This window comes from Zalophus californianus, chromosome 6 (genome assembly GCF_009762305.2).
Source record: "Zalophus californianus isolate mZalCal1 chromosome 6, mZalCal1.pri.v2, whole genome shotgun sequence".
Taxonomy (NCBI): domain Eukaryota; kingdom Metazoa; phylum Chordata; class Mammalia; order Carnivora; family Otariidae; genus Zalophus; species Zalophus californianus.
The window spans coordinates 38,536,673-38,554,048 of NC_045600.1; the positions used below are offsets into that span (position 1 = coordinate 38,536,673).

The following is a 17,376-nucleotide window of genomic DNA, read 5'->3' on the forward strand; positions in this document are numbered from 1 at the left end:
CCTGAGCTGAGTCCTCAGAAGGAGAAAGAGTTAGTAAGGCAAAAGCAGGGAAGAAAACATTCCAAGCAGCATGGATAATAAAAGCAAGAAACAGGGGCGCCTGGGTGGCTCAGTGGTTAAGCGTCTGCCTTCAGCTCAGGTCATGATCCCAGGGTGCTGGGATCGAGCCCTGCACTGGGCTCCCTGCTCAGCAGGGAGTCTGCTTCTCCCTCTGCCTCTCCCCCATCGCCCCGTTTCCCCCTGTTCCCCCTGTTCCCCCTGTTCCCCCTGCTAGCGTGCTCTCTCTCTCTCAAATAAATAAAATCTTTTAAAAAAATAAAATGAAATGAAAGCAAGAAACAGCCTAAATGACATGGCATGCTCAGAGAACATAGCAAGAAGGTACTGCTTGAGAATAATGTGGGAGTCAGAGTGATGAGAAAACAGGCTCAAATGCCAGCAAGGGCCAGGGGAAGGCCCAGCTATACCATGTTAAGGAGCTTGGTCTTTGATTTGCACATAATGGGAGACACCAGAGGGCTTCAGCCAGGGAAGAGGTCCTGTTAGAGAGAGGCCACCTGGTAGCATACTGAATTTGCAAGAACAAAAGGCAGGAGACTAAGGCTTTATATTGGAGAGCAATAACGAGGACCTGCATGCAGGCAGACGTAGGGAGAATCGAGACGACAAGAGGAAACTCAGAAATTTCCAGAAATAGCAAATAAACAATAATTAGACATCAGCCACACCAGATGACTGGCTGGACCTAGGAGTTAAAGAAACCAGTGTGACTCAATGATGAGGGTAACTAGAAGAGACCACTACACCAGTAGCAGCTAATATATTTTTTTAATTTTATTTTTTATTTAAATTAATTTAATTAACATAGAATGTATTATCATCTTCAGAAGTAGCAGCTAATATTTATCACACTCTCATTCCGAGCCAGGAACTGTACAGAAGCATTAGGACCTGCCTCAAAGGAGCCTCCTGAGATAGGTATTATATTTATCCCCATCTTTAAAAGGAGGACATTGAGGCTTGGAAATTCAATAACCTGTTCAAGATCAAACATCAAGGAAGTGTCAGAGTCACAATTCAAATCCAGGTGTGTCTGATTCCAGAGCCCAAATCTTCACCACCATGCAATCATCTCTAAGGACAAGAGAGAGGGGAGGCTTAGGAGGAAAAGTGTTGAGTGCAGCCCCTGTAAATTTAAGGAGCCTTTCAGATATACACATGACAACCAGCAGATGGTTGCACACTGCGCTGTAGTGCAAGGCAGAGACCTGCAGTCATGGGCACATGGACGGTGGTGAAAATCCAGTGGGCAGATGAAGTCCTGAAGCTAGAGTAACTGAGCAGTACTCCCAGAACTGAATGCCAACAGCAAGGTGTGCGTCAAGGAAGAGAAGCCCACAAACAGGATACAAAACAGTGACACAGCAGGAAAACCAGAAGCATGGACCATGCCAGAAGCCGAAGACAGGAGAAGAGAGTTGATAAGGTATGCTGCACACAACAAGGAGGTCCAGAATGGTGAGGACAAAGCACGTCCACTGGATTTGACAACTAGATCATCATCAGTAAGAAGGAGAAATGCAAAAATGGGAGACACAGAAGATTTCACAGCCAATGGGAGAGAAACAGTAAAGACGTGAAGGCTGAAAATTAGAGAATGAGGAAGGCACAATGAGTAACAGAGTAAGGCCCAGAAAGGGGGGTGGTGGGGAGAACCCCAGAGTAAGCAGGTGAGGATAACTGTGACTAACACACTGTTTGCAGGCATCACACAGGAAACTGGTGATCATTTCAGAAAGTCTCAAATTCTTAATCAAGTGAGATGCAAGGTCATCTGAGTGAGGGGGTGGAGAGCCCTTGCGGAGAACAGTAACTGCTTGGAGTAATCATTCACTAGAAGTGTAAAGAAATGGGTGGCACCAAGCTGCCATGCTGTGAGTCTCCTGGGCACCACTTGGTGGCCCAGGCGCAGGCTGAGAGAGGGGAGTCCTGGCTTTGGGACGGGACTGCTGCGGACCAAAGACAGCAGAAGCTCCCTTACACCACTGAACTGGGGGGACCAACCAGTGTTCAGATAACCCACCATTTTCTGGAAAGCCGCCTCACCACTAGTTCTCCATTGGTTTTTATTCTACTCTCAGGTGGGTTCTGGCCCCAGTAACAAAGAACTAAGAACGTAACCCTTTTCCCCCAAAGAGCTCCCAAGACAAAACCTAAAAATTATCAAAATACTACTACTGCTACAGTTATAAACTGAGACCAAAACAATGGACACTCAAAACATGTCAATGGCAAAGCCAGAAATAGCCTGTAATAAGTCTTTTGGCTCTCACGTTTCCCAGAAATTTGACATAAGAGAATCCCAATTCTTAAAATGATGCTACAATTATCATCAGTAGAGTCCAGGACTCACTGGGAGGGGAACAGTAAGGATCACAAGCAATCTGGATTCTGCAGCAACACAAGGATAAGACAAGTACGAGTTCTCCTGGACAAAATGGAAGAGGACATCCGCTTAGGAGAGCAACAATGAAGTACAAGATTCCAACTCTTCCCCTCCCCCAAACAACCGCTGCATTAGAGCTGACAGCCTGCAAAACAATGGAAATGTCAGGTCACCCTCCTGTTCCATGCACACCCCCTACTTCCTCTTTCACCCTGGATGAGTTGTCATCTTTCCATGAAAGAATGCCAAGCGTTCAGTCAGTCTGACTGGCAGTTCCTGCTCTTCAGGTTCTCTGGATGCTTCAAAAGGGCGGTGATGTGTGACCAGAAAGACTACCCTCCTTGGCCGGCTGTTTTCCAGGCTTCCACCCCTGGTGAGTCACCTGCCAGTTTCTGTCATATATGAGGAGATCTGTGATTATAGAAGACTACATTTGAGTCTCATGGGCCTGATGATGCCTCTCTCACAAGGGACACTTCTAAATTCAGACTGGATTATACAGGTGCTTTGGTGGAGAGCTTCCAGATTCCAGGTGAACTAGAACGTGGAAGTGGCAACAAACAAAATCATGAAATAGCAATAGTAAGAGTTGGTCCTGACTAGTAACATTCCCCCCAAAAATGAATTCAAAAGCCACCCATGAAGCAAAGAAGTCAAAGCAAGAATAGTCAAGAGATTTCAATCTTGAACACGAGACTCCAAAATCTCTCTTAAAATTATTTAGTGTATGTTTTTAGTAAACAATTAAGAATATAAATTTTAGTCCATTACTTAAATACTTAATTGATGATCATCCTTTAAAAAAAAATCCTCCATTTGACCCATGGGATACATTAAAACATACACAAGAAAATGGATCTTCTAAAGTCTTCTACCAAAGTTTTATTACCAACCCTCTTCTGCATGAATCTGTATGAGACACTACTGAAGATCAAATTATCCCTTCCCTCAAGGAACTAACAGTTTTTCAAAGAGCATAAAGACCAAAATAAGTATAGGTATCAGATAAGATCAGTTAAAGATCCTGAAACAGATTTTTTAAAATAAGAGGAAAATAAGAAAAGATACCAAAATAAGTACAAGAGGTGAAGAAGGTTAATGGTGTACAATGCAACGACAGATAAAGGATTTGTATAGAAAAGCTTCAGCAAAAAAGAACTCAAGATGAGCTTGCTCCTACTGCAGAGTATGGGCAAACTTAGGTTGTAAGACACTGAGTAAGATGTTGGCAGTGAGTCCTTCTCCAGGGACTTCATTGCAAGGGAAACATTTTTATTTTTTTTATTATTATTTTTAAGGAGGGGAAGAACAGGAAAAAAGAGAGAATCTTTTTTAAGATTTTATTAATTTATTTGAGAGTGAGAGAGAGCAAGAGCATGAGTGGGGGAGGGGCAGAAGGAGAAGCAGACTCCCCACTGAGCAGGGAGCCCAATTAGGGGCTTGACCCAGAACCCTAGAATCATGACCTGAGCCAAAGGCAGACGCTTAACTGACTGAGCCACCCAGACACCCTGGAGAGAGAATCTTAAGCAGGCTCCACACCCAGTGGGGAGCCTGACAAGGGGCTCAATCTCACAACGCTGAGTTCACGACTTGAGCCAAAATCAAGAGTTATCCACTTAACCAACTGAGCCACCCAGTTGCCCCAAAAAGGCTTATTTTCTATAAAGCATTTATACACCATTGAAATTATCAATCCAATCTATTGTTCAACTCCAATGTTCTAAAAACAGGTTCTAATGTTTTTCAAAACAGGGAACACGTTCAAGTATTTACTCACTTAATCCATTTACTCAGGTATTCACTTATTAGAGATATTTGGGTACCTAGTTCATGCCAGGTATATAGTATTAGGTATAGAGGCCCCCAGGAGGAACAAATCAAACATGAGACCTGTCTCAGAGTTTATAGTCTAATGAGGAAGGCAGAAATCAAACAAGTAATCCCAGAATGACTGTGTACTCACAAATGTGATTAAGTCATACACACACACATACATACATACATTTTAAAAATGTGATTAAATGAGAAGAAACAGCACAAAAAACCTAACCTATTATGAGGAACTCAAAAGGCCTCCTGGTGAAGTAGTATTTAAATGAGAATTAACCAAGCAACGGGGAGGGAGTCCCAGGAAATGGACACATCTCCTGCATAGGTCCTAAAAATTCATCTTTGTATTGCCAGAGCTTTACAAATAGTAGGTGCTCAATAAATGCTTATGGAATAAATTTTAAGATCTTATTGCATTCAGGGGCCCCTGGGCAGCTCAGTCAGTTGAGCACCCAACTCTTGATTTTAAGCTGGGGTCCTGGCCTGGGGTGGTTGGATCAAGCCCTGGGTTGGGCTCTGGGCTCATCACGGAGTCTGCTTGTCCCTCTCCCTCCCCGTTTGCCGCCCCCCACCACTCTCTCTATATATATATCTTAAATGAATGAATGAATGAATGAATAAAATCTCAAAAAAAAAGATCCTATTGCACTCAGGAAATTTTTCCCAAGAAAATAAATCCTAAATACAGAAAAAAAAAATTAGAGCTACAGGTATAAAGAGGTGTTGTTTGGGACAAAAAAATTAGAAATAGCAGTAAAAAGGCAGCAAATTATGTAAAGCAGTAACTGAAATATTATGCAGCTATTACAGAGCAACATATAAAACTATGCAGGGCGGCTGGGTGGCTCAGTTGGTTAAGCGTCTGCCTTCAGCTCAGGTCATGATCCCAGGGTCCTGGGATTGAGTCCCACATCAGGCTTCTTTTTCTACCCTCCCCCTGCTCGTGATCACTCTCTCTCACATAAATAAAATCTTTTTTAAAAAAAGACTAACTATGCAATTAAGTGGGAAAAGGTAATAAATGAGTATATTTTCATTAGAAGTATGAAAACATTTGAAAATTAAGAATAGAGGTCCTTGTATAGCAACTGATAAAACAATCAACTATCAACCTTCTGATTTACATCTCATACATAAAATTGCAAGTTCCTTCTATTTTGAAGGAGTTCTTCCAGTCAATTTTCAGACAAAGTCCATTCCCACCAACTCCACTGATTCTGGCCCCCAAAGAATTGCAATGTTACTTTTGTAACAGCTTATATTTCTATAAGGCCTTATATTTCCAGAAAGTCTTTTCCCGTACATTATATTTTTGCTATGATCATTTGCTTCTTCTGTATAATTTTTATTATTATTTTTGAGAGAGAGCATGCATGCAGGAGCAGGGAGGGGAGGGAGAGGGAGAAGCAGAGTCCCCGTTGAGCAGGGAGCTGGACCTGGTCCTTGATCCCAGGACCCTGAGATCATGACCCGTGCCGAAGGCAGACACTTAACCGACTGAGCCACCCAGGCGCCCCTGATTTTTATTCTTTTATAGGTTAGTATAAATGTGCTATACAAATCAGTAAGAAAGAAGTGGCTCCTCGTTTCCCACATGGGACTCCAAGGGATTTACTGTTCACCACTGACTTTTTATCACATATTCTTTTATATATATATATTTTTTTAAAGATTTTATTTATTTATTTGAGAGAGAGAATGAGATAGAGAAAGCATGAGAGGGGGGAGGGTCTGAGGGAGAAGCAGGCTCCTCGCCGAGCAGGGAGCCCGATGCGGTACTCGATCCCGGGACTCCAGGATCATGACCTGAGCCAGAGGCAGTCGCTTAACCAACTGAGCCACCCAGGCACCCTCTTTTATATATTTTTTAAATAACACTGTTATCTAGGGAAAAAGTCAAGTATATATAAAATATCACATTTCAAAAGTTTGAAAAATTAAGAAAAATTATTCAAATCTTAAGGTCCTAACAAAAACATTGCTATAGATTTGTGAGGTGTGTCTCACCTATGTTTTATGCATATCTTTAATAATTTTTTCTGATTATAAATTATACATGCTTACCAAAAATAAGTATAACTTGGTTAATGAAAGTCCTCCATAATTCTACCCTACTGCTCCACCCAAGGAAACTATTGCTAAGGGTTTGCTATAAAATCTTCCAGACTTTCTTCCCCTTGGCTATGCAGGTCCACAATCCCTTATCTATAATCCTATTATTCAAAAAGCTCCAAACCCCAAAAAAAACTTTTATAACATTTGTTGTCAAAATCTGACTTGAACACACATAAGGTAATTTGTAATCTTTATTTTTCCCCACTTAGTGTGAATATTCATGTTTCACTGCAGAAGCATTAATGTTTTTGATTACAGGGTGCCATCCCAACCCCCCAGTGGAGCTATTATTTAATAGATGACACCTGGCCCTATGAAAAATTGAAAAATCCTGAATTCAGAAACACATTTGACTCCCAACAGTTCAAACAAAAGATGCGTACTTGTACTAATAATGATATCATTATCACTATTATTTCAGAAATGGATCATACCATGCATACTTCTCTGCAATTAGATTTGTTTTATGCAATAACACATCAGGGATATCTTTCCACATCAATTCACTGTGCTCTTTAACAGCCTCTCAGACACAAGAGAGGAGGTAGCATGACGGGAAGAACAAGGGGAACCCTGATTTTAGGGAAAGGATAAGTAATTAAAAAGGAGACCCACAAGAACGGTTAGGGAGAAAGTATGCAAGCGAAGAGTAGATATCACACAATTCAGGGCCAGAAAAGCCCTTAGAGACAACGGCCGGATTCTTCTGTCAAAAGGATAATCTGGGGTAGACAGATGTGATGATTTCCTTGCATAACTGCTGCCATTTAGCAGGCCACCTGGCACTGGAGCCCAGGGTCCTAATTCTTCACTCCTGTTCCCCACGTTCAGTGTTGCTGCTCTGAGACTCTGCCCTCCCAAAGGTGAGGGCGCCGCAATTAGCTATGAGAAACATGGAAGCAACTTTCCCTGCGCAGACGCAAGACTGCTCCCAGGGTTAGCGCGAGCTGCTAATGCAGAGTCTGTTCTCCTACCACTGTGGGTAGTAGCTGTCCACACTTAGCAGCATGCGTTTTTAGAGTTTTATTGCGAAACAGAAAGAGATATGAGAAGCCATAGCCAATTACTAAGAATTCAAGCTGGATGTTCACATTTAAGTTGCTTTTTCTCAATACAAGCCATAGTGTGCCAAGAGCAGGTCATTTTTTTTACTAAGCTTGATTGGTCTTTTGGGGCCCAGTAGAGCTAACCCCATATCAGAGAATGCTGACACCATTCTACCAACTGGAAAACCACCAACACCAGACGAATCTCCCCCCCAGAATCTCCCTACCCCTCACTGTGCCCCCAAAACTCCGTAGTTCATTCAAATGTAGCCCTCCCAACAAACAAGTTTGATTTCATTTACACAGAGCAAATCTTAAATGTGCATGTGCATCCAAATCCTAAAATTCAGAAAACAGAAAAGTCGGGGGGAAGAGTAAAGCTACAGGGTCTCAGCCTGCCTTTCCCTCCCCTCCTCCCCACAGGCCCCAAGCCACCATGTCCACTCCCCTGTCCTCAGTCCCTCATGCTGACAGCACCAAGAGGGATAGATGCAACTCTGCTGGCCCTCAGCTAGAAGAGCCGTGAGAACGAACTTTGAGAACGAACTTTATAAACACATTCTTCCAGAATCCCGCAGCCCTTCAAAGGAACCCCCACCCCACAAAGACTGTGGAAATAAAGTGCAGTGAAGTGGCCTTCTCTCAACACACCCGGTGCCAGAGCCCAATCAATTATGTGGGGGAAAATTCAAGCTTTTCAATAGAGGATCATTTCACAAAATCTCTGCTATGTCCTACATGAGCACTGCTTAAACTGCGTAAATTGAGAGATTAAAAACACATGTAGAGTGCCCCTGAACCCTGGGGTCCTAACATGCGAAGCAAAGCAGTGCTTCATCAAAGCCTACCAACTTCTAGGGGCGCCTGGGTGGCTCGGTTGGTTAAGCATCCAACCGACTCTTGATTTCAGCTCTGGGTCAAGGGATCGGCCCCCTGTGTCAGGCCCTGCTCGTGCTAGGCAGACTCCGCTTGGGATTCTCTCTCTCTCCCCCTCTGGCCCTCCCCTGCTCGAGCGCATGTACGCACTCTCTCTCTCTCAAAAAAGAAATAAATCTAAAAAAAAAAAAAAGCCTACCCATTTCCGCAGAGGCTGAGGCTGCCTGAAACAGACCGGCTCTTACAGGGAGAGTTAAAAAAAATAACCTCTAAGTCAGCAAGGTTATTTCGAAGTTACCTGAGGGTCTAAGCTAAGAGAAGGGCTTTCACAGGGTCAGCACAGTCGACATCTCTCCCCACAAAGTAGCCCTCACAATATTCCCTCCCTCCCCTGCCTCCTCAGGATGCTGGGGAAAGCTAGTTGTAAAGGGCTTTGAGCCTCCCCAGTAGAGACAGACGCTGGGGAGAGAGGACATTCTTTAGTGTCTTTGAGAGGCATGGGACTCTGACCAGAGGTGAGAGGGACCCGACTGCACTTTCTAGTCTCTGTTTCAGACAGGACTCTGAGAGGTAATGAGATGTTCTTGGTCCCTCGAGGAGTATGGAACCAGAAGGCATACACCCTGACCAAATAAAAGAAATTATTTTCTGTAAAAGCCCATAAATCTAAATATCTGCCAGTTCTCTCTCCCTTTTTATGCTGTTTCTGTACAAAACAGGCCTGGCAAATGCATGTGTTGGTGTTTTCTGGGGCCCAGTGGCTGACAGGTGGCCTCTGGATGGCCTACTGTCTCATCCTCAGCCCGGACAGAGAGGGATGGGGTGGTGGAGAGGGAGGATGGGAGACAGAGAACGCAAACAGGAGTGAGCTCAAGAGACAACATAAAAAGTGCCATACAAACCTTGGTCACCTTCCCAGGCCTACATTCCTACAGCACTTCATGTAGACCTTTTGGGGACATGTATATCATACTATTTTGTCATAGTTCTCTGCGTAGTCACCTTATTCATTCATCTTTGTATCCCAAGCACAATCCTGGCACATCACTGACACTTGCTAAATATAGTATTTGTGACACAGTCATGAACGCAGGAATGAACACACACTTAGACGTTATCCAGAATTTCTGAAGCAACGAATACTGTTCCCCACTCCCTACCAGAACAGTCACAAGTTTTGGGTGGCACCCGCTGCAGGCAGCAGCTCTGTCCTCCAGCACTGCAGGACTGGGTGTGAACCCAGACCTTCCTTCCCCTTTTACTGGTTGTGTGTTCCTGGAAAACTTACTTGACCTCTCAGAGGTCCTCATCTGTAAAATGGGGATCATAATATCTACCTCAACAGTACTGACAGGAGATTAAGATAACAAGTGTTACAGACAGGCACATTGTAGCTGCTCCAGAAATGTGGGGAGGCCAGCATGAGCCAGCAGGAGGAGTACTGCATTCTAGAGTCAGATCTGTGGTCAAGTCCCAGCTATGCCCCTTCAGAAACGGGCTGTGGAAACTCCTCTGTTTCCTCAGCTGGAATGGAAATGATGCTCTGCCTGCCTCCGAGAATCACTGGGAGGGTCAAAGTAGGAAACAAGTATGAAAGGAAACAGAGAAAACACCCTGAAAGCTGTAAAGGGCAAAGCACACAAGCTGCCACTTATAAGTCTCGAGGGCCGACTTTTAATTAAGAGTATAAAGTGATCCCCATCATCATTCTATCAAATTCTCAGAATGATTCCACTCAACAACACTCCCCAAAGCTGCCCCTGTGTCAGTCTATCCGTCAGACAAGCAATGCCAACTGGTCACCTAGTGTGCGCCCGGCATGTGGAGGCAGCTGAGGATGCGGGTGGACCTGGGACCTCGCCGGCAGGAAGCCTACAGTCTCAGAGGGATGACTCATCAATTATAAATAATTACGTACAAAGTGCTACGAGGCCGAAGTGCCAGTTGTGATGAAAGCATAAAATGGGGGGCAGAGGTGGTAACCCTGAGCCCAGAGGACTCACGGGAAAGGTGACGTTGACCCAGGGCCACTGAAAGTGGCGTTCGGCGACTGTGACAGAGAGAAAGAAGAGGAAAAGGTCAGCCGCAGAAATTACAGACCAGAGCTGGAGTGCAAACCAGCTCAGCACAGCTTTACTAAAATTAAGAACACAGGTAATAAAAATTCTTCCCTTTTATTGGACCCCATAAAGAACTAGAGAAGCTTCTGTCTTCACACAATCAAAACAGAAAAGTGGCTTCCTTCCCCCCCAAACCCAAACATCAGACGTAGAGGCAAAGATGTTGTCTCCCTCCAGCATGCCCACACGCCTCGTCCTACCCACCACCTTTCTAGATACCACACATGCTTTCAACGGCCCCCCGTTGTCATCCACCCTGCCCTTCCCTTCTGGTCCTTCAAAATCCCCTGTTTGGCCACATGCTTCCAGAACATTCTAAAGGAGGGTGAGCCCCAAACATATATGGCCCAGTCAGCCCTCTCCATGGCACCCTTCTCTGGCTGTGACACCCTCCCCGAGAACATCAACTGTGCAGTCGGCCATGTATGGGGCCATAAAGACATCTCAGCGCCGGGCGCTTGGGTGGCTCAGATGGTTAAGCGTCTGCCTTCGGCTCAGGTCATGATCCCAGGGTCCTGGGATCGAGTCCCACATCGGGCTCCCTGCTCCTTGGGAGGCTGCTTCTCCCTCTGCTTCTCTATCTCTCTCTTTCCCTCTCTCCCGCCTCTGTCTCTCATGAATAAATAAAAAAAAAAAAAATCTTAAAAAAAAACAGGCCTTTAAAAAAAAAAAAAAGACATCTCAGTGCTGATAAAAATGGAAGCCTGGCTAACAGATAAACTGGGCAAAGATCGTATCAGAAAGAGGAATGGAAAGGAGCCAGGGAATTCCCCTGTGGGTTTCTACAGCTCTACTAGCACCTAGATGAATCAGCTCTGGGAGCCCAGTGACAGAAGCTCCCCTCCCCAGGCCCATTACCCCCTCTCCTCACCCCACTGCCCCAGCCACGCTCACTAAAGTGTATTCAATGCCATTCCCCACAAGATCTGCATTCTCTTCCTTTCTATTTTGGTAAAAGGTGGTTGCATTGCCCTCTACCCCAGGAAACTTCACCAGCTGAAGTTAACACTGATGGTGTAAAACAGATTTAATATCTAACACTTCAGATCTGCCAATATAAATTACTAATGAGATTCATTGCTAGTTATATCAGTCTTCTGGGGTATAAAACAGAAGCATTATTACCCAAGTTCTGATGAAAAAAAGGACCCAGGACCTCTCTGAGGGGTCTACATTAGGAGCATCACCTCCAATGGCTTCTAGTTAACATTGACCACCTTTACGGGTAATTAAATCCAAGCTAAGAGCACAAAGCTCCAGAAACTTGGGGTTTCAGAATAAACTCCAGGTGCTCCAAATGCATTAAGTCCAGAAACACCACCGTTTCTCCCGAGGGGGCGAGAGGAACTTCTGGCCAACACCCACCCAGTGTGGGCACCACAGCCGGGGAGAGAGCAGATGAGCGCAGGAGGAAGACAGCATGGATGGATCTGCAGGGACACTTTCCACGCAGGCTTGAAGATAATCAGAAAAATCTGAGCAGCACAAAATTATCGCTGTAAACTGCAACACCCCATCCCCATGGCTCCGGGGAAAATAGTTAAGTAAAAAGTCAGCGCAGTTTTAAAAAGTCAGTATTCTCTCTTTAGCTTGGCACCAATCAAACCACCTTAGATTGGCAGCAATATGACGGCCTTTCCTGAATTTTCACCCAAAGCCCTTCAGTTTTGGGAACACCTATCACTTGTTTCCCTCTCCACCAGTCTCCACCTCTCCCTATCCAGCTTCAAAGGAACACGGGGTAAAAAAAAAAAAAAAAAGCTAGAATCACTGGCCAACAGATTATAAAGGGGCAGCAGACAAGCCCAAGTAAATATATGGTAAAACTCCTACGTCATCTCTAAACTATGCTTAAACATGACTTCTGAGAACACCGATGTCATTAGCTAATGATGCAAGATAAACAAGGAGAACTAAAATGCTTAGGGAAAGCAACTCAATTAAAAGTTCATTCCCAGGGCGCCTGGGTGGCTCAGTCGGTTAAGCATCTGCCTTCGGCTCAGGTCGTGATCCCAGGGTCCTGGCATTGAGCCCCGCATCGGGCTCGCTGCTCAGCGGGAAGCCTGCTTCTCCCTCTGCTTGTGCTCACTTGCTCTCTCTCTCTCTCTCTGACAAATAAATAAAATCTTTAAAAAAATAATAATAAAAGTTCATTTCTATAATGGCTGTTTGGTTGAAGTCTAGGATGGAGGGTAGACTTTAAATCAAGCTCACATTCACAGACTGGTTCAAAAAACACACACAGAAAGATGTGCCGTGTTGGCTTGTGCCTGCTTAGCTCATGAAAGTTTTATTCCTTTTTTCTTTTTCAAAGTTTTATTCCTTTACAGAGTTCTGCACCACGTCCTTATCAGACACACAGAATAAAATATGTGATCCCTGAAAGCATTCATGTATCTGTTTCCCCTGCAAGATAAGCTCCTTGAGGGCAAAGAACCTATCTTTCTATTTCTGCACATTCCATGTCTAACATAACCTCAGACACGTAATAATTGCTCCCACAAAGTGGCAAACCTACTGGCCAAGTAACAGTTAATTTAAAACTACCTCAAAAGGGGGAAAAGGCCAGGGTGCAGGCTACAGGCTTCAACACTGGGAAATGGCACTGGCTACCTCACATAGCTGGTTGCAGAATCTACCCAAAACTCTGTGCAGTGCACTGTGCTGATACATTCAACTGTGACTTTACCTAGTAATTCACTGCTCAGTTAGGAGAGCATGAGGTTAAAGGTGAAAGAAGTATACAGTATAACAAGCACAGTGTTTGAAGGGAGGTTAATCCCAGAGGTCAAATTTGTGCTCTGTGATCATTTGATACTTCACTCCTTCAATTGCTAAGCTGGCACGTTAATTTGGGGCAACACTGTGCTATCTGAGGACCTGTCATCTGCTGCAGAATCACACGTAGCACAAGATGTCCTTCCTATCCGGGGCCCTATCAACAGTGAAACCCTTAATTATTTCTCTACCACTTTATCAGAATTAAGAAACATACACCCTTACAAGGCAAATATGCGGGAGTTCATCTTGCAGTTTTTTGCTTTGCCTCCTCTCAATCACCTGAAGCAGGTGTGACGGGGGGGTTGAGGAGGGGCTGCCGGTGGCGGCACACAGGTGTTCAAACTCTAGCTCCACCACCAACAAGGAGCAAGTATCATTACCCTCTCTGGACCTCAGCTGCCCCCTAAAGAGAGGAGAAGACAACAAACTATCTCAAAAGTATCCGGACGATTGACTGAGGTCATCCAGTGAGCACTCAACCTGACATCTAGTCAACCCTTACTGAGTATCTACTATTATTCGGCATTATCCCACCCCCACGCTACCCTGTTCATCACTTCTCTGCCCCTCTGGACACTGTGAAACTCATAGTAGAGGATTATCTGTCCTCTTCAGTGCATCCTGGATTTCCACCACCGTCAAATGACTGTTGGAGGCTCTGTCCATCTGCTCTCCATCAACAAATACTGTTGTATTTGTTACAGTCTAAGGATGGTAAAAGGATACCAACAATATGCTACTTCTGTATGGTGGCCAGTGTTACCGAGACAGCTCGTGGAAGCTCCTCACTTTTTACTGGAGGTCTTCTACCCACACAGTCTGGGGAAATTAAGTATTAAGGGGAGACACTTACAAAAGACGTAAAAACACCCTGCTCATGCTTGCCGCAAAAGGACCACAGTGACGGAAGACTTTAGAGAGAGACGGTGCTCCGTAAACGTGCTCACTGGGAAAGGGTTTGAGAGTAGAGATCATCCATGTGTGAGTATCTTAGGACTGGCTACCCTAAAAATAGTGGAAAGAGGAAAATGATTTGTGAGGAAATATACGAGGAAAAAGGAACTGAGAAAGAATGAGTACACAGCCTAGTATTGTGACAGGGACAGAAATAAGCCCTTAGCAGGCCTGAGATCATTCTCCCAAAGCAGAAACCAAAAAACTACCATGTAAAGTAGCAGACTCGGTAAGCAATTCAAGCCCAGGCTCAATTTCTCAACTGGAGTTCAGGACGGTCATAGGGATTTAAAATATAAAATCCTTTGTCCTGAATGATCTCTAAGGCTCCTTGGTTCCTCTAGCTTTAAGAAGCTAGCAATGGGGATCTGATGAAAACAGAAGGTTACACAGATGAGCCATGGGAGGAACTTCTAGAAGTCTCTCACCACACACACACACACACACACACACACACACACACACACACACACACACACACACACACACACACAAAACACCCAAGTGAGATGAGCAGGGTCAGTGCCTTCACCAGAGCAGACCTGCAGTGGCCACCCACCTGTCAGTCACAGGCAAAGCTGTTGATTACAGACCTGAGCACTGCCCCGAGCTGTACCTGCAGCTGTCTGTCTGCTCCACGGGCTGGCTCTGCAGCCCTGAAAAGAGCAGGTTTGGTCACAGGGCAACCAACCAGCTCTCTCCACCAGCTCCTTTTCTCGCAAGTAAGCTACAACCATTAGAACGTCATTCAACATATCACCAACAGGGGGAAAAAAGATTACACTGGTCACTAAAATCTCTGCTTGCAGCGTGCTATACCTGGCACACAACAGCTTACTTTCATGGAAACACCTGGCACACAGTGGACCCTCTGGCCTGTTTCGGTTTGCATCACAAGATGTGGCTGGGAAATGCCAGGCACCATCTCACTCGACGGCTGACCCACTTCCCACGAGTTCAGTGGAGCCAGGTCTCTCATACTTGTTTCCCCTTCTTCTTTATGACACGTCCAGCGTCATAAAGCAGCCACCCTGGCAGTGGATGTGAATGACATCAGAATTCTCAGAGCTGGGGGAACTTTCAGAGACCTCTCACTTCATCGGCGTCTGGAACCAAGGCTAGACCTCTTCAGTCCCCAAGCCCAGAAGCAAGCTGTGTCCCTCAAATGGCAAGCTTTGTGGTGTTCCAAAGGTATACTGACATCACTTCAGGACGATGAGAGGAGACTGCTAGAAGTAGGAAGTCACCATCCAAAAGAGCCCGTTACCAAAATACCTGTGCAGCATAAAGGTGATGGGATTCTGAGGTTAGAAGACTTACCCTTAGGAGCTGTCAGATAGAATACTGCTCCACCATAAAAAAGAATGGGATCTTGCCATTTGCAACAACATGGATGGACCTAGAGGGTATAATGCTAAGTGAAATAAGTCAGAGAAAGACAAGTATTGTAGGATTTCACTTACATGTGGAATCTAAAATATAAAACACACACACTCCTAAATATAGAGAACTGATGGTTGCCAGAGGGGGATGGGGAGGAGTGAGATCAATGAAGGGGATTAAGAGATACAAACTTCTAGTTATACAACAAGTAAGTCACAAAGATGAAAAGGACAGCATAAGGAATACAGTTAATAAGATTATAATGCTGTATGGTGACTACACTTATCGTGGGGAGTACTGAGTACTGTATAGAATTGTCAAATCAATATGTTATACACCTGGGCGCCTGGGTGGCTCAGTTGGTTAAGCAACTGCCTTCGGCTCAGGTCATGATCCTGGAGTCCCAGGATCGAGTCCCACGTCGGCTCCCTGCTCGGCAGGGAGTCTGCTTCTCCCTCTGACCCTCTTCCCTCTCGTGCTCTCTCTCTCTCATTCTCTCTCTCTCAAATAAATAAATAAAATCTTTAAAAAAAATATGTTATACACCTAAAACTAGTATAACATTGTATGTCAATTTCCTTCATTAATTAAAAAAGAAGAATTTTAAAAAATATGTCAGGATCCTGAACCCAGTAGAAAGCCAAGGAAACTGTTTCCTGGTGCCAACTAAATAATTCCACCCATTTCAGCCAAACAAAGCTATAGGTCAAACTCTTTTTAAACGTCTTCACACTCATATATATTTTCTAATCAATTTTTATACTTTCACTATGTGTCACACGCTTTAGTTAAGCAATGAATATTACTCAAAATATTATTTGATTACAAAAAGAGACCAATTACTACTTTTAGATGATATTACTTTTAGACACACATTAGATCTAGGTTCTGTGTTTGAGGTAAAAATCTAAAGAAATCCGTCTTTCTGCCCTGCATTGCCTAGTCCTTGTTTTATCATAGCTCCAGAATGAATGAAAATCTCACCAATAAAACTTAAGACCCTCTTTTCCTTATAGGGTAGTCTTTTCATAGTTTTATAAGAGAAATCAACCAGTCTTTACATGTAAGACTTCTCTATCCAGCCTAGGGTCTTATTTTTCAATGAGCTGGTCACTATTTCTCTAAAGGGCCATTCTTTTGGAAGATCTCTCACTTGGGTTATAATCATTTGAGATTCATTAATTTCTTTTTTAAAAAAGTTTTTTTTACTTATTTATTTGACAGAGAGAGCACAAGCAGGGGGAGTGGGAGAGGGAGAAGTGCGCTTCCCACTGAGCAGGGAGCCTGACATGGGGCTTGATCCCAGGATCCTGGGATCATGACCTGAGCTGAAGGCAGATGCTTAACTGACTGAGCCAGCCAGGCACCATGAGATTCATTATTTTTTTTTAAAGATTTTATTTATTTATTTGACAGAGAGAGACACAGCAAGAGAGGGGAACACAAGCAGGGGGAGTGGGAGAGTTTCACAGGCTCTCCGCAGAGCGGGGAGCCCAATGCGGGGCTTGATCCCAGGGCCCTGGGATCATGACCTGAGCCGAAGGCAGACGCTTATAATACTGAGCCACCCAGGTGCCCCAGATTCATTAATTTCTTAATTGGAGTAATGTTAAGCCTTTCTCCAGGCAGTACACTAACCCCCAAGCCATTCCTTTGACTTATCGATCCAAATAACTAGACCACTATGGCAACTGCCCCACTGGGAACACCAACCGGGCAGTAACCACAAAGGGCAGTTAGCACTGAACTGTTCCAGGCCACCCCGTAGGCCCTCGGAAAAAAAGTAAAGGCAAGAAGTCTGCACAAGAGGAACAACGGATTC

General features: G+C 44.5%; 1 protein-coding gene across 3 annotated transcripts in view; it reads right to left on the minus strand.

The window, feature by feature from the left end:
• The window catches only part of PRKCH (protein kinase C eta), a 222,938-nt gene that overhangs the window by 183,702 nt on the left and 21,860 nt on the right, over window positions 1-17,376 (minus strand). Inside the window, exons 1-2 of one of the 3 annotated variants that reach the window (XM_027570955.2) lie at window positions 15,010-15,144; window positions 14,071-14,222 (exon numbers count right to left, since the gene is read on the minus strand). The exons of the other annotated variants lie outside the window; for them this stretch is intronic. The gene's annotated coding sequence lies outside the window, so the exon portion shown is untranslated. Of the gene's footprint in view, window positions 1-14,070; window positions 14,223-15,009; window positions 15,145-17,376 lie in introns of those variants that run through there. 3 annotated transcript variants of the gene reach the window in all.